The sequence below is a fragment of the Camarhynchus parvulus genome, chromosome 10, assembly GCF_901933205.1.
Source record: "Camarhynchus parvulus chromosome 10, STF_HiC, whole genome shotgun sequence".
Lineage (NCBI taxonomy): Eukaryota > Metazoa > Chordata > Aves > Passeriformes > Thraupidae > Camarhynchus > Camarhynchus parvulus.
This window is the reverse complement of record NC_044580.1, coordinates 12,807,062-12,831,076: the sequence shown is the minus strand read 5'-3', so window position 1 is coordinate 12,831,076 and position 24,015 is coordinate 12,807,062. Positions and strand designations below refer to the sequence as shown.

The 24,015-nt window shown below is 48.0% G+C and overlaps 1 protein-coding gene across 2 annotated transcripts in view; it reads left to right on the top strand.

The window, feature by feature from the left end:
• The first annotated feature begins 14,302 nt into the window (after positions 1-14,302).
• ACAN (aggrecan) overlaps positions 14,303-24,015 on the top strand; it is a 49,252-nt gene continuing 39,539 nt past the window's right edge. The window contains exons 1-2 of one of the 2 annotated variants that reach the window (XM_030955217.1): positions 14,303-14,386; positions 14,488-14,764. The gene's annotated coding sequence lies outside the window, so the exon portion shown is untranslated. Of the gene's footprint in view, positions 14,765-24,015 lie in introns of both variants that reach the window. The other variant, XM_030955218.1, reaches the window with a different exon arrangement.

Here is a 24,015-nt window from a genome sequence, read left to right as displayed (position 1 = left end):
TTTTTCACCCAGAAACCCATCTCCATGCACTTTCATGCTGTTTTTTGGTGAATCTTAACCTTTTCCCAAAGGACTTCATCCTGCCATCACTGGCAGGAGCCCTGGGTTTATGTCCTCATTGGTGCCTTCAAACCCTGAGTGCTGTGTTAGGGCCACTTCTTGCATTCCCATCATATTTCTGCTGCTTTCCCCACACAGGCACTGCCTTAAAACCCCTGTAGATTTCTGGTTAAGAGCTTCAGAATCTTTGGCCATTTTCACACCAGAGCACTTCAGTCTGGGGCTTTGACAGTCAGGGACACCTAAATGAAGGCAGGGCCACCTTAATTTAATGTGTGAGTGCAGTAATGCAGACCTGCCCAAACTCTGCTGCCTGCTGCACCTCCAGCCCTTCATCCCAGACATACACCTGGCCAGGCAGGTGCTTCTCCAGCCAAGCCAGCCAGGGAAAATGCATCTCTGATCAAACCTTAAAATCTCTTTTGCTCTTGCTTTCTCTCTGCTGGTATTTTCTGGTCCCACTGGGTGCTGGAGCTTGTGCAGAGGGGTCTGATGTGTGAAGTGAAATCTGAAGGCAGCCACAGGCCCTGCAGGCAGAATCTGTGAGTCTCCAACAGCAGCAGGTTGGCAACTTCTCAGAAGAGAGGCTAGCAATCACCCCAGGACAGAAGATTCTGTCTGAGTGTGTTTGAGGTCAGCCTGCTCTGAGCTCTGCCAAGCCTCTCATGGAGGCTTCAGGTCTTATTAACCAGTTCCTTCACTCCCCTGCAGCTCATGCCCACCTATAGAAAGGAAACTTCTTTCTCCATCTTTACACCCTGAATTCCCTGAGCAGGAGCTCCCTGCAGTGCAGAAAGACCCCATGGAGAGGCTGGACCCAGGGTGGGGAGGCAAATACATTGCTGTTCAGAAAGCCAGAAGCTGTTATACCAGACCAGTCTCCTCTTCCTCCAGCCTCCTAAATGTCATGTTGTTTCTTTTGCTGTGCTGAAAAGTGACCATTTATATCCCAAATCTGGATTCTGATCCTGGATCTCTGATTTTGATCTTGAGGCAGAAGTTTCCCAAACTCTCTCCAGGCTTGCTGCTTTGAGGGATCTTCAAATAACTGAACTGTTGTTTCATTTTATATGCTTGTATTCATTTGCTTTTGAAATGAGATTCCTGCTCAAAGTTGGGATCCTTGGGTCATTCCTTGTCACACAGAAAGGAGGCAGTTTTCCTCCCGTGCTCAAGCTGCCTGTAAGGTTAAAGTGATGCAGGCAAGATAAAATCAAGGTGTCTTTGTTTGGAGACTGTCAGAGAGGACAAAAGTGAGAGAGTTTGGCAGGGCCAGCAGCAGGGAGGGGATGCTCTCAGCATCCACTTGAATAAATGGCAGGGATTGTGCTGGACTGAGTGGTTAGGGACCAGCGGCCTTGAGCTGGGGCAGGGATCCTGCGCCTGGCCCAGGTATTCCTGGGGGCAGGGCATTCCTGAGAGCAGTACTCTGGTCTGTGGGAAGGACCCCTGGGCTGTGGAGCAGCACTTCCCAGGCACTGGCAAGGGAGGATGCCTTGGGGCACTCGTTTTCCAGCTCCCCCTTTCCCACCCCTCCTGCTGCCCTGTTTTGCTCTCTTCTGCCTGTGGTGTGCCACACTCTGCATGGCTGTGGCAGAAGTGCAGGGCTACTGCCTTTCCTGAATCAGAGACACACCAGTAGCTTATTTGCCCACGTCAGCAGAGAAAGAATTAATGTCACAACCCAACCTCAGCACTAACAGACACGGAAAATTGGCAAGGAAGAGAGGCCCATAATTGCAGAGGCTGCAGCAGCGTGGAACAGTGCTGCCAGACACACATCAAAGGAAAATCCCTGCCGACCTGGCTGCCTCTGCCATCAGCCCTGCTTCCCTCCTCCATCAGCCCTGCTTCCCTCCTCCATCTCTTGTCTCGTGCCCCGAGGCCACCATGAGCCAGCCCTTCACCTCTGCAGCCAGCCTGGGGTGTGAACAGCGTGGCTTTCAATGAGGGAAGAGTGGCAGTGGAGAGACAGACGGAGCCTGAGTGTCTCTGGGGCTCCCAGAGGTGGGTGCTCTCCTTCCTCCCACCCCAGCCACCTCCTCACACCTGAGCAGTGTTAAATAGAGAAACCTCTTTGGGGATGGCTGGATCCGGGGCTTTTCCAGAGTCAGGGACAAAGATGAGAGCCACACACAGGGCAAATGGAAAAATCCAACCAGCACACCTTGCTGGTGGCTAACAGAGGGTTATTCTTGGCCACCTTCACCCTGTGCCAAGGAGGAGTGCTGTAAACACTGTCCCAGGGCCTGCCCTGCCTCCTGGTACTGCTTCCCAATTAATCAGCAGCCTGAGTTACAGGCAGCAGCTTAGCAATGGGAATAAACACTCATTTGCTTAATCATTTTCCCAGCGCCCAGCTCTCCTTGGCCAGCAGGGGTTTGATGCACGCCATGCTCCTCAGGTCCCTTCTCAGCCCCAGCAGCACCAGTGCAGCACCTTCAGCTGTGACAGGAGGGTTCCCTGGGCAGATCCTCCTGCCTAAGCCCCTTTGGGTGCCTTTCCAATCCCTGCACTAACCACCAGGCACTGCTCCTCCCCAATGGCTAATAGCAGCCACCACAAACAGCCTTCACTCCTCTCCTAAGCAGAGCAGGAAATAAACAGCCTCAGTGTATTTTTGCCTTCTGCTGTAAAGCTGGCACATGGAAAAGCAGAGGGAACATGAGCTGGGAGACAAGGAAGGAAGAGATGTGCACAAAAAAATGACCTTTCAGATTGGAGAGAAGTCAGAAGCTTCAAGAGAGCCTAAGAGATATTCCAGCAGGGGATATTGTACAGGGGAAGGTATAAAGTCCAAAATGAGAAGAGGACAGGATGAGCTCCCAAGAAAAAAGGGATAGGCAGAACTTGGATGTAGTGAATGTAGCTTTTTGCACTGCTTTGCTTCCACAGCTCTCCCTGCTCAGCACCCCTCAGTGTGTGTGCTGTGCCAAGCACCACCCTACAGCCAGAGAGCACTCGGTGGCAGCTGAGGTGACACACAAACAATTGAGCTGCTGTTGAATTACTGAATAATCCAGGTGCTGCCAGCTCACTTGTGGAACAGTTAAATATACTGATGAGGATGAGGAGCCCAGGTCATGTCATTTTGCCCCTCAAAGTCAGTGACATTGCTGTGAATATAACCCAGGGGCCCCTGCCCATCCCTCTGGAACCACCAGGCACTGCTCCTCCCTGATGTCTAACAGCAATCACCACAAATATGCCTCACTCCTCTGCACAGCACAGCAGGAAATAAATGGCCACAGTATATTCCTGCCTTCTGTAGAGCTGCTGTTCAGCCCTGGCATTGCCCTCAGCTAACCTGGGAAAGAGTGGCTCTTGTATGACACCCAAGACATTGCTGGCCACAGAGTGATGTAAGATTTAAAAACCAAGCAAGCAGAAACAATAAGGAAGACAAACCAGCCAGCAGCAAGCACATTATTTTCATAGGAAACAGCAGGATTTGTGAGCAGGAGAGTCTAAATGCTGCTTCCCCTGCCTGGGAACAATTGTACCAGGGCACTGTAGGTTGATTTGTGGGCAGCTAAATATGTGTGAAGCAGAGATTTTTAACATGGCCTTGGGCAGGGCTGTGCACTTCACATCTCTGCTCTTAAATAATGGTACTTCTGTGTGTCTGAAGTTAAAGTGATGCCTCGGTGTGGGTGGAGAGCTCAGACAGTTAAACAGAAGGTGCCCTGCAATAAGGTACCAGTGTGGGTCTCATGGATGCATCCGTCCTCTGCTCCTGTATCAGTGCCCCTCAAATTAGAGTAAAACAGAAAATTAAGTTCTTCGTTTTCAGGCATCTCACTGAGCTCCAGAGATCAAAAAATGCCACCTGAAGAAGATCATACCTCACTCACATAACTCCGTTTTTGGATGTAAGCAATGTCCACCAGGAAACTCCAAACTCCAGGGAACGCAGAGCCCCCAGTGATTGGTTTCATGGAAACACCCAGGGACAGAGAGGCCTGTGGTGGGCTTTTCACCAGAGGATGGACAAGCCTGAGCAACTTGGGTTTGTCTTGGAAGTTTTTGCGTTGGAAGAACTCCTGCTCTCTTTGGAGTGGGTTCAGAAGATGAAGGAAGCAGGCGAGAGTTCTTATATTATGTTGAAGAAGTCTTCAAGATAGAAGGACTGGCTGGTTTCTCACACTGGCACAGGGGTAAAACTGAAATTGGGTGGCTTTAGCTGAAGGAGACACCAAGGATTTTTATGCTGAGCAGTAAGTTGGGCTCGTGGCCCTTGCTCTTCTCCGTGCACGGCAGTGGAGTCTCCCCCAGGGCTGACCACCCAGCCTGCAGCCCTGGTGGGGCTGGGGGAGGGCAGCAGGAGCATCCTGGCCTGCAGCAGCTCAGTTTAATCCCAGCCCCTGGTGCACATGCTGCCCTCCTGAACAGTTTCTTTCTTGCAGCTTGAACACTCCACATTGTGCTTCCCCACGGTTTTGCAGGCAAGGTCCTTCTCCTGGCTGCTGGTGTTAACACAGCTTTCCCTTGTTCTGTCCCTTGAAATTTCCAGTAAAGCGCCCTTAATACAATCTCTCTGTGGCTGTGCTAATTATGTGTGAAATATTTTTTTTCCCCCCATAAACCAAAGAAAACAAATCAACACAGTAAGATCCTTTCTCTCGGGCTGTTTGGCAGGTCTCACAGTCGTCAAAAAAGTTACCAAAGGTCCACACAGTCTCTGCTGTCTTTTCAAAACAGCTACTTTTGGGTTCCTGTAAAAGGACCCAACAAAGGAAAGGGTAAAACAAATCAAAAGCCCTGAAAGATTATTTCCCACCTGAGTAGTCCCAAGCCAAAGGACAGGCTGTCTGCTGAATGTTTGTGCTACGTGTGGGGGCTGAAGAGAGCCGAGGGAAGGGGCAGGGTAGCGCATCCCCACAGCCCTCGCTGCCTGGTGTGGGGATTTCCTTGGTCTAACTCTGCTTCCACCTTTGCAGCCTCAGCTGCTGCTCAGTTCCACTTTCCCATGCAATGGATCTGGCTTTTCCCTGTACCCAGGACATATATCCGTGCATCCTTTTCTAACAGTGCTTGGGAAAAGAGGGGACAGAGGGTGAAGCACAAGATACAGCATGGATGCCACTCCTTCCATGCAAGAATTTTTTTTTTTTTTTTTTTTGTCCAACACCAATACCAAACACTTACCACTTAAGGGAACACTATCCCCATATTGAGGGAGGGAGGAGGGAAGGAGGGAAGGAGGGAGGGAGGAAGGCAGGAAGGCAGGAAGGCAGGAAGGAAGGAAGGAAGGAAGGAAGGAAGGCAGGAAGGAAGGAAGGAAGGAAGGAAGGAAGGAAGGAAGGAAGGAAGGAAGGAAGGAAGGAAGGAAGGAAGGAAGGAAGGAAGGAAGGAAGGAAGGAAGGAAGGAAGGAAGGAAGGAAGGGAGTGCAGTGCTCTGGGAGCAGCTGGTCCTGGTGCTGTGCTGTGCCAGGTCTGAAGGCTCACCCGGAGAGTCCTGCCATTCCATCATGCTTGGGCTCCCAGCCCATCCTCTCTGAGGTGGCAGGTCCCCTCCTGGGGACAGGGACATTACCCTTGCAGCCTGATATCAGTGTCATTACATCAAGTCTCACCTTCTTGCCCACCCCCAGCTGTCCCAGGGCTGTGAGAGTCAATCACCATTAACTTGTCCCTCAGAGGGAGCAGTTTTGGCAAGGTTTTGGCACAGGAACTGTGCTGGAGCAGCATCATTCCTGAGCAGGTCTCAAGGCTCTTGCTCCTCTGCCAATTCTGCTGCAGCATCAAAATCAACTCGTGCATTTTGCTGGAGCTCTGCAGCATCAGGGCAATGCTTGCTGCCTGCTTCTCTGAAGAACAGATAAATCTCACCCCAGCCTCAAAGGGGCAGATTAGGGGTCTGAGTAGAGCCATCCCTCTGCCTCCCCCAGCCCTCAAGGAATGCCCAGGGGCTTCTGCAGCAGTGTGGGGTGCCCCAGGCTGAGCCCCAGCCCTGTGCACAGAGGCTTGTTTCTGGGAATGCTGCATCTGGCAGGGCCCTTCCCACTTCACAAATATTGACACTGGGATCTCAGCATCCCAGCTGAGGAATAACATTTCCAGAGAGCCCTTGATCTTCAGAGCTGCTCTGATAAAGATGGGGGAATTTGGATTTTAGTCCTTTGCTTTCCTCTCCACTGTAGCAACTCCTCATGTGGACCTGTCCAGCCCTGACCCAGATTCAGGCCCCAGGAACCTCTGGAGAGAGGCACAGAAATGCCTCCTTGGAGCTGCAGGGGATGTTTCCCAAAAATGTACAGATGCCAGGAGGCAGCAGTTGTCAAAGGGAGACCTGTTTAGAGCTCCAAGCAGGGTCCCAGCTGGGTTTTTAAGAAAGCAGCAGCAGGCAGTGAAGCAGAGTGTGCAGATTGCTGGGAAGGTGTTCTGAGGACTTCTCCCCTTGCTGGGCCCAGCTCTGGCAGGGAGTGCAGGTCTGATCCCAGCACGGACGCAAAAGCCTGGGGCAGTTCAAAGTGTTCTCTCCCAAAACCAGCACAAACCAAGGCAGGTTTTTCTTACCACATGAACCTCAACCCAGGCTCAAACCTCTGCTGTTCATCTCTTCTACCCAGAAGCTCAGCAGAGGGCAGAAAGAGACGCCAGCCTGAGGGAAGGGCCCAGCAGCACGGAGCTAAGGAAAAGGAGGAGGCTGGCTGGAGGTGTGTTCAATAATGGAGAACCATATGAGCATCTCCCTGACTCTGGATGCTTCTCTGAGAACCCCAGCCCAGTGCTGGGGAAAGGATGAGAGGGGTCACAACCTCCTCCCTAACCATGGTCTTGTTAATGGGAGGTTTATCTGCCCCCCTGAGTACTCAGAGCTAAAAGGTGAGGCAGGTTATATATTCCACAGGTAGAAAAAGTAGAGGTTGTGCTATGAGGAGTAACCCTGAGGATATTTCTGGGCCTTTCAACCTAAAACTCCAGCTCCACCCAGCCAACCTACAATCCAAAAAGAGAAATATCCTCTCTTCTGCAGCAAACAAAAAAGACACATTTGCTGAAGACTGGAAAACAAAGAGTGAAGTGATGGAACCAGAGGATGAGATTTCATAGTTGAACTGAAAAAGAAAGACTAATAATAAATGCAAGAGAAGTGGAAGGAACAAGCTACCTACTGATTGCCAACCCTGAGGTTGGATAAATTTATCGAGGTTTCCATGTGTCATGTCTCAAGAAGCCCCCTGCACTCTTTTCCATTTGTACAGGTCTGCAGCTGAGCTCTGGCAGCTCCAGCAGCTGCAGATAGCAACATCCAGCACTCATCTTACACCCACATCTGTTATATGTGGGTCTGTGCAATTACTGCCCAGCTGAGTGAAGCTTTTACTGGGGTTTTGGTTGTGAGATTGACTTTTTTACAACATTTTCTTGTTTACCAGAATGAAACCCCTTTCACTTGCAAATTAAGAAGTGAGATATAAATGGGAAAGAGAAAATGGATATTCTGGGCAGGACTGAGAGGGTTAAGAGGCTCAAGGGGATTCTTGTGTTAATGAGATGACAGAAGAGGCCAAGAGATGAGTATACACTTCTTGCTGAGGGCTGAAAACCAGTTTGTAAGAAAAGCCCACTGCCTGCTGTGAATGTTCTTGGACAGTCTGCTTAAAAAATGACCTCTGGGCTGTTGCATGCCAGCAGAGCCAAGTCTCCCTGCAATCCCTTTATTCCTCAGCTGAAGCTGCTCAGCCTGGAGGATTCCTGGAAAGCTCTTTGCCACCAAGTGCCTTGGCCTGGTCCTCTGCAGAGGCTTTAAATTACCAGCACAGTGGCCATGACCTTCAGGATGGGAAATACAGAAGGTGTTTCTTCCAGCTTTCAGGAGAAAGCCTTTGCCCCCCCAGAAATAAGTGACCCTGGGTGGGAACACCTCAGTCACCCCTCAGCACTGAGGGGCACAGGTTCATCCCTCCTGTTTTTCAGCAAAGCCTGTCCAGAGGACAAGCCATACCCAGAGCTTGGAGCAGCCCTTCCCATGGGTCAGGTTGCTGCTGGTGTTTCTGTTGAGCTTTCTTTTCACCATCAACAAATCAGCTCAACATTTCCTTCTGAAGGGGCATTGGTGTGCTCAGGTGTGCCAGTGACCTCTCCCACCTCCAAAGCACCTGGCACATCCCACCAAGCCCAGAGAAGCTTTTTGAAGGAGGCAGATGGAGCTACACCTGCTACCAGAGCCTGTTTGCTTCCTGCTCTTTGCTCTCCCACATCCACTCCCTGCCTCTTCCTCGCTGACCTCAGACAAGCAAACACTTTCCACTGGAACAACACAAATGCCATAAAAAACCTTGTTCCACAAAAAGAGCAAACAAAAGCTCACAGGAGAAACTCTCTGAAGAACTCCCCCTGAGCAGCAAATTTCACTGGGGGGGTCAGGGAGACCTCCAGGCTTCCCTGCTGCCACAGGCAGAGGTGGGCAGCCCCCCTTGGGAGCTGGGAGTGCTCAGTGTACGCCAGCCCTGCCAGAGCAAGGGGTGCAAGGCTGTAAATACCCAGCCCAGCGAACCTGCCGGGCTTGACGTAACCCCTGCCATGCTTCCAAGGTCAACAGCGCCCTGTTTGCACTGTGCAGGGTGAGGAGAGGCATTCTGGGAGAAAGGCAAACAGAGGAGATGTCCCATGCCCGTACAAAAGGGGCTGTATTCCCGTGTTGCTCTGTCCCAAGTTGGGAGGAACATAAAATTAGCGCTGTTTTCGTTTATTCATTGTACAAACATTCCGTGCCGTGCCCACCCCCACGTTTCCTTGCTGAGCCTGCAAGTCTCCATCAGGGGGGCTGGGAGGGGGGCGAAGTTAGGCTCAGTCCAAGCAGCTGATTAACAAGGTGAGGTGAGGGCATGAATGTGGCAAGTGGGGAAAAAAGGAGAAAGGGACAGCCGTGAGTTGTGTGTGAGGGCAGGGAGCTGTGCACAGCCTCGCCCTGGCCAAGGGAGCAATCCACACCGTGCCTCCTGGACAAAAGCTGTTTCACTGTCACGCAGGGATGGCCAGGATGGCTGGACACGCACTGTGAGCGTGGAGCTGGGCAGTGGGAGGGACAGCAAGTCCCTTGTGCACCATGGACTGTGAAGCTATGTCTGATCCCATTAACAGCCCTGTGCCACCCAAGCTGCCACCTCACCACTGCCCTCTCCCCTCACCTAGGAGATGTCAGCCCTTCCCTGCACTTCAGAACACAAGAGCAAGTATGCCTGGGGAGCCCTTCAGAAGAACAGAGGGATGAGCAGCCCCAGGACACTGGCCATTCCCACCGTGTGCCAAGCCCCAGCCCTAATGCTGGTGTGAGCCCTGACACCACGTATTTTAATCTGGTGGTGTCCATCACCTCCAGATCTTCCCTTTGGCCATCCAAGGGTGAAGATGAGATACTGGGCAGCCAGGGTAAGCATAAGAGGCCTCATCTTGGTGATCCAGTGTGACAGTGTTCACAGGAGTCCAAGGATGAGGGAAGAGACGAGGGTCTGACTCCATGTTTCAGAAGGCTTGATTTATTATTTTATGATATATATTATATTAAAACTATACTAAAAGAATAGAAGAAAGTATTTCATCAGAAGGCTAGCTAAGAATAGAAAAATAAAGAATGAATAACAAAAGCTTGTCGCAGAGAGTCTGAGCCAGCTGACTGTGATTAGCTGTTAATTGAAAACAACCACATGAGACCAATCACAGATCCACCCGTTGCATTCCACAGCACCAAATAATCATTGTTTACATTTTGTTCTTGAGGCTTCTCAGCTTCTCAAGAGGAAAAATCCTAAAGAAAAGATTTTTCAGAAAATATTATAGCTACAATCCAGTGTTGTCCAAATCTTTAACCAAACGTGTCCATCCTCGCTACCTCCATACAGCCCCCTTGCGCAATCGGAAAGACACCAAGGGGACAAGAGACGCAAAAAACAAGAAAACATTTTTTAAAAAATCCACCACCAAACAAACCTGGGTCTGTGTGCACCATCCCACCCTCCGGCCCAGGATTCTATTTCAGTCAGGGGATGAAGAAGCCACAACGTTGGGGTGGGGGCGAGCCCCACTGTTTACGTCTGCCCGCGCTGGCACGGGCTGGGAGCAGAAGCAGCTCATTCAGCAGAGCTCCTGGCCACTGCAGCTTCAATAGGTGCTTTGTCCAGCACAGGAGGTTCAGGAAGGGCAATGCTTCCAATCCGGGATGCAAACAGGCCTGAGAGAAGATGCGTGTGTGTGTATGGGGTTGGCTCTTTAAATATGGGGTGAGTTTTCCACCTGCACCCACAAGGCTGATATTCACGCTGGAATAAAGGGGCACAGGTGCTGTGTTTGGTGGGGAGGCTCCTCTGGGTCCCTTTTACCCCCAGATGTTGACTCGTTTCTTTTCAGTCCATTTCCATGCTTTCAGGATAAAATTTAAGTAGACAAAGCCCCTCCTGGGAGGTTTTGGGCCTCTCCTAATTTTTAGCTAGAGGTGTGTCAGCACTGTCCCTTTTCATCCCTCCAGTGGGACTCCAAAGTAAAGCTATACAATGACCCCCCTCATTGTGATTAAAGCAATGACATGGACATTTCTATATTACACCATGCTTTCCCCATCATGGGATTTTTGCCTTGGAGAAATGCAGAACCCAAATTTAAGATGGCAGCTTCAGCTCGACAGAGCATCACTGCCCATAAAAACAGCTTAGCAGAGCAGCAAACACACTCCTGAGGTGCTGCAGCAGATAAGGGCTTTGCTGGCTTTGAAAGAGGGAAGAGGGCTGGGAATGGAGATGTTCTGGCTCTAAGACTGCCTTCACCCATAGCTTTGAGCAAAACACTTTGGTTCTGTGTGCCTTCAGTGTGGTGTCAGAGCTTTGGCTGCACCACGGGGCAGGGACAGCTCAAATATCGATCGCTGAAGGAAGTTGTGGCAGCTGATCGACAAGTGTCTGTTGCAATGTCAGAAAACTGACTGTAAAAGCATGAACAATACTTTTTGGACATGAGTCCAATCTAAATCTTCAGAACCTGAAGAGTGTTCATAGACTGAAATTGTGCACAGACTGAAATTGTGCACCCCGGTCTACCTGTACACAGGACAGCTGGGATCCCACAGCCCCTTCTCATGTCCCCAGTGGTTTTCTAAAAATGCCAAATTATCTTTTAATAAACACAGTAATTCCAGAAATGATAAGTGTTTTAGGGACACAATACCCTCCTTTTCATTCTGAGAGTAAGACAAGCTGAGAGCTGTGCAATGACTGCTCTGGTAGTTGTAGGAAAGGAGCAGCAGTTCACAACCATGAGTGGTTTGATTAGCACAATTTTTAAAAGCAGTTTGAAAGTTTTATTCTTTATTCTACTATTGTTCTATTTATTTTTTTCTTTCCCTCTCTCTCTTGGCTGAAAACCTACCCCAGCCCACTTTTGATTGTTTTTGAAAAACTGCAACTATCACCTTAATTGACACAACCTTCTTCTGTCTGGTGTTTTTCCCTTTTCTGGCCATTTTCATTCAGTGACTGCTTCCCTATATAAATTCTGGATATTCAATAGTTTTCACAGAAAAGCTATTATCTACTTTTACTTGGCCACAGGGTTTGTTCTCTGTTCAAATATTCATGCTCCCTGAAGGCTAAACTTGACTGGGAATAGACATAAGCCTCCTTTTAACTTTATAATGACATGTAAAAATCTTACCTAAGTGCAAGCACTTTTGCAATATGTTACCTGTATTTCAAAAAGCCATGAACTGTTGCTTTCCTTCTTTAAACAAAAAACAAAAGTCATCTATGTGACTTTTTTTTGACCTGGCTGCTCCTCAGCTTAAAGAACAAACAAACACAAGAGCAGTTTATGAATCACAATTTCTCTGAACATATTTAGCTGTTTTTCCAATCCTTCCTGATGCAGACAAAAAACTGGGACAGCCAGCAGGTACTGAGCAGTTTCTATCCCTTTCCTGAAGCTCCTAAGAAACCACTATGTGTGGAGCATCACATTTTCCTAACCGGTCAGCTCTGAAGTGGAATTTTCTCTGTTCCCTGGCTTAAGCTCACCAAAGGTTCAAATGAGGTTTTCTTTGCCAAACCACGGCAGCAGCAGAGGGTACAGAGGGCTCAGTTATTCCACAGCAAAACAACTAAACATGTACATTTCCCAAAAGATCTTTATGTTACGGGGAGAAAGGGCTGTGGTCAGGCATGAGCTGTTTCGGAGTGTCTCACGTACGTGAGTCTGAGCAAAATCAGCCAGGTCACATTTTATAGATCCTGTCTATATGTCTTTTATACCCAGCTGGAAATACCGAGTCCTGCCTGGAGCATGAGCTGTCATGCCCCATCTGCAGTGTGTTTTGCCTGTCTCCCTTCATTGCCATGGCTACACTGTGCTGCCCATGAGGAAACACCCCAGCTAGTGCACGGGGGAGGCAGGTGATGATCCAGCACAGCCCTGGCTGTCCCAGCCCACCCAGCACCTGCAGGTGGTGACAGCCCTTGGATGGATCCAATGCCCTTTGAGTAGGGCCCTGGTTTATCTCAGCAGATGAAGAATTAAATCTGATATGAGCTGACAGCACTTGTATAGACTGACAGACTTGTGAGGTGGGGGAAGCAAGCACAAATACAGGCTGGGCAGAGAGCAGATTCAGAGCTTACTCTCACTGAGGAGCAGGACTTGGTGTTGGTGGATAAGAAGCTCAGACTGACCCAACAACGTGCACTTGCAGCCCAGAAAGCCAAACATGTCCTGGGCTGCACCAAAAGCAGTGTTTCAGATGGCAAAGCCACTGTCCTTTCCAATGTCCTTTCCAAAGCTTTCCTTCACTGCCCTTTGGACTTTTAACAGATGGGCACCTGGAAAGTTCTGAAATTTGTATCTAGTGCTGCACTACTGGGGGGAAGAAAGGTGTGGGGGGATGATCCAAAGGGAAATTCAGAACCAAAATTTGGTATTGAATCTCTGAGATGGAATAAGGTACTTGCAGGGAGAAGTGAGGCTCCATGCTCTGTGGTCTGGGAGCATTACCTGTCAGGATGATGGATGCAGGGCTGGTGGTTATGAGCCTCAGGTTAAAAAGTGAGGCAGTCAAGGAAGCAGATTTTGAAGTGAGGCAGGGGACCAAAATAATTTATGGAGAGAGGAGAAACTATTATATCACAAATCAGACAGAAAAGCAGGATCTTGGGAAAAGAGCAGGAAGTGCAGATATTAAAGATCATATTGAAAGAGAAATGGAAGGAGAGATACTGAGGGCAGCCACGTGGTTTTGGTGCACAGGGGGACCTGCCTGTGCTCAGTTTCAGACTTTACCTTTACTTTAGGCTGGTGGTGCTCTTTTCCATGTTAGAAACAACAGATTTTTCAAACAAAAGTGCTTTTCTCAACTGCGAACACCTCAGCAGTTTCTCACCTGCTCCCAGCTGTCAGCTGGCCCCTGCACAAGCCAAGGTGTAGGTCTGCAGTCACAGACCCATTTCCTCCCCCCCAGTCACAGCTTTTTATCTGTCTCAAAGGTACCAGCAGCCCCACAGAATAAAAAAAAAGAAAAAGAAAACACATTACAGTTCTCTCAGCACTTTCTCACAACTTCACTACTGCCAAGGATTCAGTTGTGGAATCCTCCTCAGTTTTGGGGTAGTCTCTTTAGGCTCCACCATTACCAGGTGTGTGTACAGGCTCTCCATTTTTCCCCAGTTCACCCCAAATAACCTCTAAGCAAACTTATTCCCAAACACCTCCTTTCTCTGTCTTTATATCACTTATCAGTCGCTGATGCTCCAGGCGCTTCCCTTTTCCAGGAGCATCCCTTCCTTCCCTCCATCACCTGCCTCCCTACCTCAGCAGCAAGTGGGGCCATGTGGAAGTTCCCTGAACTATCCTGTTTGCTGCTGGTTTTGGGCTATCCCAGTGGATCAGCTCCTTTCTGCTCAGACTGCAGTGATATTGACTGCACTGTAGGCACACATAACTTTGCTCAGGTTCCTTAATTAGCTTCATCTTATTTTAGTTTGCATAAACCACGTTCACTTTTTATTACACAAACTATTTCTTCTCTCTCAACCACTTGTGGTGCCCCAGCCAGTTTGCTTCCAAACCAGAGGGCTAAATTTAATCCCCCACTCCCCATTTGGCTTTCTCTATTTACAGTATTTTTTTTCCGGTAATGCTTTTTTTTCCCCTTTCTTTTCTTTTCTGGGTTGGGTGTTTGGTTTGGGTTTTTTTTTTTTTTTTTCCCTCCTTCTTTCCAAGAGGCTGGGCTTCCTTTTTGGTCCATGAGCCCTCCTATTTCCCCCTGCCCCCTGGATGCCTGCCTACCTTTACTCTAAAATCCAGAGGAGGATCCAATACACTTAGAGTGCCAGCTCTTCAAGAGGTATCTAAGGAGGCTGACAGGAGTTTGATGGTCTCTTTTGCAGCCAGTGGCAGCTAATGTGGTCTGAAACCCTCTCTCTCTTTTTTGCCATTCACACACAGTACTTACTCTTCAAGCTTGCTGCTGCTGCCACTGCCTGAAAGGACCTGAAATACCACATAGGGAATTTTGATTTCTTCTGGGGAGCCGGGGAAAAAAAAAAAAAAAAAAAAAACCAAACCAAAAACGCAGGAAAACTCATCTGGAGATTGTGAAGAAGACATACAGTAACAGCAAGAAGTGGCAAGCTCTTTACTTCTTGAACACCGAAAAAGACCTCGTTTCTCTGCCAGGTGTATGGGACTTAGATTCTGGAAGCACTGCACTGAACTGTTAAAGGTAATGTATCGCACTTTCCTCCCTTCTCTCTCCTTGCTGTCTTTTCCTTAACTTTCCTAAGTGCTCCACAGAAGCGGGCTCTCAGTGGATTGGTTGTTTCCCTGCTGAGCAACCAGCAGAGAAATGTGAGATAAGTTGTAAAATTGATATTGAGCTGGAGCTTCTGCCTCCTGCAGCTGTGAAGGGGAGCCCGTGCTGGGCTTCAGCTTCACCCCACACTTTATGGGGAGCAGACCTCCAGCCAGGGGCAACAGCTGTGTGCCAAATTTGTTGGTTGGCTAGGGGAAGGGAGGGGAAGCAAGGATGGGTTCAGAGATGCTACAGTCAGAATCATGAGGTGGGAGACCAGAGACAGGGTTATCCCCGTTCTCCCTCTGAGCCATCAGCGTGTGTTCGTGGCGGATTGCAGCTGCTGCTGGAGCTCAGGTGATGTGTCTGACCCTGTCCCCGAGCTCTGGGGACAGAGGCTGCTGTCCTGATTTGTGGCGAGTGTCCCAGCCAGCGCTGGGGTTTCCTGTGGTCATGGCTTTGCTCGGTGTCATTGCTCTGCCACAAGGCAGGCAAAGGGTGAGCCCTGAGCTGGAAGGGGCTGCAAAATTCAGGGGGCTGAAAGGGGCTGAGCTCTGGAGGCGCTGAAAAGTTCAGAAAGAGAATGAAAAGAGCCAGGGTGCCTGAGGGTTTGACAGCTCTCCCCGTACGTGAGGATGTCAGGGCTGGCGGCTGGCAGAGCCCCCTGGGTTGGTTCCAGTGAGCTGCTCCGGGTGTTCCTCAGTACCTGCCCGTTTTCCAAAGCCATTCACACATGAAGTATATTTTTAGCAATAGTTTTCAGGGAACTGAGCTCTTCTTCAGAAGTAGAGCGAGCAAAAAAAAAAAAAAAAAGGTTTTATTTGTCAGAATCTCTATCAGAAATTACTACTTTCCATTCATTTGCTACTCTTTAGGACTTCTCATTTACATCTTGTGCTCAGTAGAGCTCTGCACACAGAATAAAAAGTGCATTTTAACCTTTCCCTTTTGAGTTGTTTAGCTAAAAAGACGTCAGTTTGTTAAGCTTTCCTTGGTTTCTAAAATAGCTTTGCCAGATGTGGAAAGGGGGAAACATCCCACAATGAAATAGTTGGGAGAGAGGAATTTCTTAGCATTCCTCATGACTTTGGTTTCCATCTATAAGCTCCCAGTAAGGGATGTTGGCTGGGCAGAGGGGCCAGTGGTTTGGGGACTGAAATTTGTGGGATTTCAAATCCTGCAAAGGCACTATTGGAAGCTGAACTATTCCTTTCTTTGCTTTGGTTGTTTGATGTTATATTTTCCTGCTGGCTTGAGGAGACTGTATCTACTCTGACAGGTCAAAGGGGACATTGCCCCTTTCTGAGATGTTTCAGGTTGTTGTCAGAGTGGAGAAGGGGAGGCATCACCTCCCACCATCACTGGCTGGGACAAAGGCTGAGCTCTTTCTGCAGCCTGGGCAGCCTTTGGAGGGGAGCTCCATCTGTTCCACTTGAGCTGCTGTTTAATGTTTCATATAATCACCTCCCTGTTCAGTAGCCAGATTTGACAGCAGCACGAGGCCTGGGGGATGGATGGGCAAAGAGGGCAGACAGGATAGGAAGTTGAGGGTGTGAAAGAGGTGGAGGGGAAGACTTACTAAGGAAAAGAGGACACTAAACAAGATTCAACAGACTTAGATTCCATCAGAGCAAACTGCAGCTCATCTCTGTAAAACACTCCCAATAAGTGAGGATCATTAAGGGGTTTAAAGGAAAAGAGAATGGATGGTATCACTTTAAAGACCGAAATAAATTAATGTACATGGAAAGAAAGGTTAGATCGTTGTTAAGCGCAGGAAAGCACATAATGATTAGGGGCTGCAGGACTCCAAAATCCACTCCATCTTTACTTTCTTCTTCCCTCTCCGGGGCAGATCCCCTGCAAGCTGCATGGACCCAGTGACTTCACTGCCTTCCCATGCTGACTGACACCCGGCGGCAACGTGGGCTGGTGGAGGGCCAGCTGGTCCCATTTTAAAAATCAACGGGACCTTTCTTAGCTGCCTGAGGCATCTTTTCCACCACCCTCCTCCATCCCCTTGCTTCCCCCTTTCCCTTGCCAGTGGTGGCACGGCTTCTCTACCACAAGACATCCTAACCCAAGCTGCTCTCCTCCTCCTCCTTCCCCCCCTTCCCGAGCCCTCTGCAGGCTCCACGTGTGGAACAAGCCGGGCTGTGTGTGCCGCTCTCAGGCAGCTTCCCAGCATCACTAACAAAAGCCGTGTTCATAGCGGCTCTGGACCACATAGGGAGCCAGCGCACGACGGCTGCCGAGCAGCCCAGAGCAGCCGGGGCTGTTTAAAGAGTGGAGGAGAGAGAGGGACAGGCAAAGAGAGGGAGCTGTTATATATATTTAAAAAAAAAAAAAAAATTTACTTGAGCCCAGTGCAACAACGGAAACCTTACAGTTTACTTTTAAGAACTCAGAGCTTCCTTGTGAGCGGGCAGAACAGCCCAGCCTGTGTGTGCGGGGCAGGTCTGCGGGCTCTGCTGTGTGCACAAGGGCGGTGTGTGAGCTGCCTCCCTCCCCTCCCTCTCAATGGGCTCACAGTATAAATCTAAAGAAGCTTTTTGTTGGCCTGATGAATAGGCAGCGGGTTTTGTCGCAGTCTTTTTTGAGACGCTTCACACCGAGATTTTTTTTTTCCCTCCGTGTGCTTTTCACTGGACTTTCCTTTTTTAAGAAAAATTTCCACGTCTCCCTTGCATAGCATCCCCTCTCCCCGAGGATTGATCCGTACAGAGCAGAGAGCAGAGGGGTGGGGGAAAGATGAGAAACACCAGAACCATTCTGCTTGGGTACCCCAAGCCCCTCCATGTGCTTCAGCTGTTGAAATGCCCTGAGGTGTTAAGTAGCAGCCCCATGGAGCACCCTGCTCCCACTTCCTTCCCCTGCTTTACAAGCCCCACTGCTGTGCCATCAGCTGGAGTGATCCAATGCTCCCAAAGGCTCCAGCCCATGGATGGAGGCAGCTGGAGCTGTGTCGTTGCTGCTGTGACCAAGCAAGGATAAGGGAGATGGAGCATGTTGGTCACACAGTGATGTCCAGAAGCCACCAGGACCCCATTCCTGCTGTACATGCTGCATGTGGCCTGGAAGCTGGCTTTGCCTGTGTATTTCCATAGGTCTGGCAGTTCCTGAGCTGGCTGTGGGAAAACCTTGCTGTGCTAGGGAGCTGGGCAGGAGGAGAGGCACAGAAAGAGTTCTGCTGAGAGAAGGGAGCAAGAGATTAAAGTAGGGTAATTAAAGACCTCTGACAAGCATAATCCTCTGGGTTTTCACCTTTGTAGTTGCTATTTATGTTAACCAAGGCTTTATGCAACTAGTGGCTTTTCCATAGAATACAACTTATAGATCAAGCCAGAGGATAGCTGGGGCAGTTGAAGTAGAGAAAATTTTGGACAAGACCTAAAATTAACTCAGGTGAATGAACAGCCCTACCTCAGTGCTCAGTTCCTGTGTCCTGATTGCATGGGCCTTATGATGGAAGGGAGCAGTGATTGCTGTGAAGAACTTGGGTTAGGGGATGTCCCATGAGAGGCGGGTCTGGGCAGCCTGACCCTGGTGCTCACTCTGATATTAGTGAGGCACCACATGACCCTTGAACACTTGGATAGTCCTGGTTGCCAGCAGGTTATCAGGGAGCCAGGGATCTCCTGAGACACCTTGGTGTGGGGAGATGAACCCAGCCTGCCTCTGTGCCCAGCACTGGGCAGGGCAGCTCCTGGAGGAAAGGGACTCACCTCAACAGAGCCCACATCAAGTGACAAGAGACAAAAAGGCAAGGGCAGCCACCTCATGTCATGGGGATGAAGTGATCAGGACAGGAAATCTCTTCTGGCAGGGTAATGCTCACGGGTTAGGCCTGAGAGGAGCAAAATTGTCTATTAAGCCATGCCGAATAGACCTAGTGTACATTAGTGGGAGAATATGGAATGTAAATACCCATGCTTCAAGGCAGAAGGGAGCCACTAAATGCCTCGTGTTAAAAGAAACTTCCTCCTCAGCAACTTACTCACTATTTTTCGATGATGAGAACTTTGCTCTAAAGCTGGTAATATAGGTCTTGTCTAAGACAGGATGCTGGTCTGAGCACACTCCATTGGTTTCATCTGGTCTGGCAATTTCCATGTGCCTTTGGATTCTCCAGTGCCCTTGGTTAGCAGTGGGCAGAAGACTTGGACACTCTATTATTTGTTTATTTAGTAGTGTAGACAACCACTGAAAACAAAAAGGAATCATTTGTCATGGCTGTAGGACATACAGATTTGACTTAATAGGAATAATTTGACAGGACACAAAAATCTGTAGGGGAAACTAAAAGGAAATAACCAAGGAACATCTCCTGCCTGAGGTTAGATCACAGACTGGATGAGAAAGGTGTGTGGGGAAAAAATGCAAAGGCCAGCTGCTGATAAACAGATGAAAATGTTGCTGACCCCTTCCAGCTGGAGCTCCCATCCATCATTTGCACCTCTGCTGAGAGAGCAGTCACTGTGCTGCTGATTGAATAACCTGTAATCCACAGCAAAACCTGCAGCCCCTGCTGGGACCCTGCCCAGGGTCAGGGATAAACACCCCTGGAAATCCCCAGGCACCACAGGCTTTGCACAGGGCAGGGCAGATTCAGTAGTTTTGCTGGCCTAAATCTACTGACTACAGAAGATTATTCCAGCTTAGCAGTCCTGTGGTAGAGCAGCTGTAGATCTCAGTATAATTAACATTACATCATCTGTAACCACAGTTTCAAGGTTGAAATAGTCATGTAGGTTACATATTGGAAATTACAGAATGGCTTTCATATAAATGATTAACTGTCACTGTTACTTACCCCAAAAAAATAGTTTCTCTGGAGTTTGGTGTATAAATAATACCCTGTACCTCTGTAGTGCTCAGCTTCAAAGTAATACTTCAGTGCTCTACCACAACAAACACCCTCCCAATCTGTAATAACTGGTCTGCAAATTATGTCTTTTCCTCTGTTGTAAATTACACCATGCAGTTGCTGCCACTGCTGCTATTGCCTTTGGTTTGGTTAGTAAATAATACTCTTTCCCTACCATTGTGTCTGGGGTTTAAATAATAACCTGTCCTCATACAGTAGTTGGCATGAAGGCATCACCCTCATCCTGCCTGGCACTTTGGAGTGCACAGAACATCCTGCTGGTGCAGAGCAAATTGTAGCTTTCCTGTCCATAGTATTTGCCCTCTAAATATTGCTCTGCTGTTTTGTATAGCACTTATTGTATAAATAATACCCTGCTGCCTCCTAGTAATTGATATGTAAGTGATCCCATCAGGCTGCAGGGTTCTTACTCTGCTAATATTGCCTGCTACACCAGCCCTGTGCAGAGAGGGACACTGGGTTCCCAGCTCAGCCCTTCATCACTGATACTTGGGCCTTCTTTCATGAAACAGGGTGGTCAGTGGCCACAGAGCCAAGGCCACCCTGCAACCATCACTGTGTGTCAGCAGGAAAAGGGATCACCCCTTTGCTTAGCCAGCCAGCCTGTGGGATTGTGACCCTTCCTCGTGTCCTTCAAGAGCAGGAGTCACTTTTCTAGAGTCAGGACAAAATCCTTGTGCCTTCATAAGTGCCAGATTCCCTTGCAGTTTGTCTCCTGGAAAAACCCCTTGGTGCTGCTTACAGCAGAGGTCACCCACTAATCCTCTTGTGTGGCTTCCTGCCTGTCACAGGAGACATGAAAGGATTCTGCACCAATAATGTTCAGATGTGTTTAGCAGAGGAAAGAAGGGTCTTCATTGCTCAGGTCTGAATCTGTCCAGCATTTTGAAATGCTCCAGGCGAACCCCAGCATGCCCTTGATCCCCTCTGCAGTGCTGTACCCATTTCATCTGCAAAATCATTCCCATATCAGCACAGAGGTAGGCACATGCACCTTCCATGTACCCACCCACATGAATGTGTTTTGGACAATTTTGGCCATTCTTTTGCCATATTCAAGTAGGAATGTGAAGAACTAATTAAGAACTCAGAGACAACCAAGATCTCCATTTCAGCTCACCTTCAATGCTGTGCTTCCAGCTCTCACTGGCACATAAAACATACCTGAATTATCTCACCCAGGCACCATCACCCCTCTGAGAAATATGGCTTCAAGTTCAGTGTGGTCTCTGAAGCCTTCCTGAGAAACAAGTCCTCGAGTGAGCTGGCCTCTGCTGAGTATCACACTGCCCTTTTTCAGCTTTTAAATCCACACAGGACACCTCACTTCTGCTCTTGTTTTGGTTATTTGCATACAATTGCCATTGGCCTCCTACTTGGATAAGCAGATTGAACTGACATGAACACATGTACTTTGTCAACGTTATGCTCATTCTTTCCTAGATGCTAAGGTTCTCCACTCCTCCTGCCTATTCAATGGCATCTCATCTGTCCAGGTATTCATGGAGAAAGGTTGTTTTAACAAATTCAGAATCACAGTCTAGCAGAAAAGACAAGAAGGCTGGGGTTTTTTATGCTTGGAATGGAAACTTTCTCACACTGCAGTCTCAGTTTAACACTCGAACTTTACTCATTTCTCCATTGTGTGTATTGGCAAAAGTGAAGATAAATACATTGGCTGGCACCTTCTCTTCAACCCTGGCACAGTTCATTTCCAGTTTCTTCTACTCTCCAACTGGATTGCTTTCTGTTCTCTAACACCAAGTGTAGCTGACTGGTTTTCTGTAAATCTGCATGCAGTACCTCACCCATCAGAGATGTCTCTCTCTTCTGTGCTGTTGGGTATAATTAAGCAAAAATATTGCTAAACTGGTTGGGCATGAGGGTCATTAGATGCTCTGATGGCTGATTGGATTTATCTCCCTTATAAAATCGGTCCTTTCCCAGAAGCTGCTTTAGGGATTCAATGCCAGTTTTACAGCAGAGTACCCAAAGACAGAGAGAAGCAATTCTGCAAATTCCATTATGTGCCTTGCTCATCCATTTGCATCTCTAAATTCTGAAATACCGTGCACAATTGGGCAGACCATCAGAGTTTTACTACACAGTTTTAACATCCCCAGAAATCTCACAGCATCTCATGAGCAAGCACTATACCCTTTGCTAAAGTGTCAAAACTTGTACTCAAGATTCTTGAAAGCACCATATAGAAGCAATCTGTTAAATTTGTTGATGGCCACTGGGTCTGGTGTCTCTTGCCTTCCAAAATACTTGCTTTTCATTTTTGGGGTTTTTTTAGTTTTCATTCCCTTTTGCAACCTCCTTATGGTGGGAATGAGATTCACTGAGTTGCACAGAGAGCAAGCACAGGGCTCACAGCCTGAGGGGAGAGGAGGTCCCTCTGTATATTTTGGATGGATTTTGTACATTCCCAATGCCCACAGGAGGTTCAAGGGACTCCAGATATTGGCTGGACAAGGCTGGAGTCTGTCTGGACCAAACCTAAGGGGCCAAAATTAATCTCACTTAGGCCCTCACCTTCCCATTACGCTTTCATTAAAAACCTTTAACTGAAAGCATGACTCATTCAACCACGTTTGCAGGAATGCTCATCCTAAATGTTAGAGAGAATATTTTTGGTTTGAACATTTAGCTGTCAGCTATTTTCCTGAACATCTCTCCTGTTGTGTGGTTTATTTCAGTGGTGCATCAATGCCCACTAATGCTGTGATGGCCGTGGAATTTCCATGTTCTGCAGGCTGCTGTGTGACAGTGCCCAAATGTTATGTACGGTTTCATCCAATTCTCACACTGTGTGTAAAAGCCCTAGAGCATTTTCCTTGCTATATTGTCTTAAGGAATCAATTCTTCTTCTGTCTGAAAGCAGTGTTCTCTGTGCCAGCTTGTGGGGATTTAGACATCCTTTTGAGGGCTCTCCCTGCTGTCTTTTCAGGACTTGCAAGTCTAGACTAGGTTTTAATAGAAGAATTTGGGATTAATGTTCCCAGCCTCAGAGGTAAATGGCATCTTTACTACTGATTCCAGTGGTAACTGGATATAGCCACAAGAAAATTTACCTGCCTGTCTTATTGGAAGAATGACAAGACAGGTTAAAATAAATCAAAATTATTACTTGCTTTTGAATTGGTCTTTCACGCCAATAGTACAAAACAAATTTACTTTCATACTGTTTCCCTTAGTATTGTTGCATATTTGAGTTTAAATACCATCACAACATGCTCCAGGGTCCACTTTAAAGCCCACATCTCCTCCATCAATGCTGGACCATATGTGCATATGTTAAACATTTGCTAGGCAGTTATTCTGCCTACAAGGGGATCTGTGTTGGTGCCTGTCTGTGCCTCAAAATGTGGGCACTGTTGGTTTTAAGGTGTTCCACATATCTCTGGAAAAACACTTTCTGTTGCCCTTACAGAACACTTCAGCAAACACTGGACAACATTTTGGAGCTCTTCCTCAGCCACATCTCATACATAGGAATTTATTTATTTGCCTCTCAGAAAACTTGTTTTTCCCATCTAATTGCTGTTTGGGTTTTCTCCATACCTCACTTTCTCTTTTTGAAGGTATGACATACAGACTTTGCTTAGCAAACTGCAAATTTGGGCTTAGCAGCTGCAGCTCTCCAAATGTCTGTGGCTTGTGTTAAGGTTACATTTCTTTCCCTTCACAGTCTACACCTTACAGAATAATTTTATATTTCATGTTAGAGCCTTGTTTTTATTCAGGATTCCCGTGGTCTCCCCAGATTCACATTTGGGCTGTCTAAGCTTCCAAGATCTCTAAGGCAGAGACTGTCATCTGCCTGTGCTGGGGTTATTCAGAGGAGCCCAGAGATATGAGCTGGAATGAAAAGATTATTGATATTTAGTCACTAATCCTAGACTGAAACCCATTTTGGAGAGGGTAATTCTCTTCCTCATGCTCTCTCTTCCAATATCACATCCACACAGTTTTCTCCTAAGTTATACCATTTATAAGATTTATAAGATTGAAGGATGTCTATATACAAAATGTACATTCCGGTCACAGAGTTTGGCTGTATTTCCAGTGCAGTGTCTCTGTTCTTTAGGGTAGTTTCACCATGTGTTTGAGGGGAACAGACCTTTCAGTGTGGGCAGAGTTTCAAGACGAAATTAAGACATCCTTTGGAAAAAAAAAGGAAAAGCCTGTGATTGAGTTTTGGACTAAGCAATGGGTCCCATATGATTAAAAATGTTATCCTTTTATTTTTGTTGCTTTTCTCAGGAAGTGTTTGTTTGAAGGGTTTTCT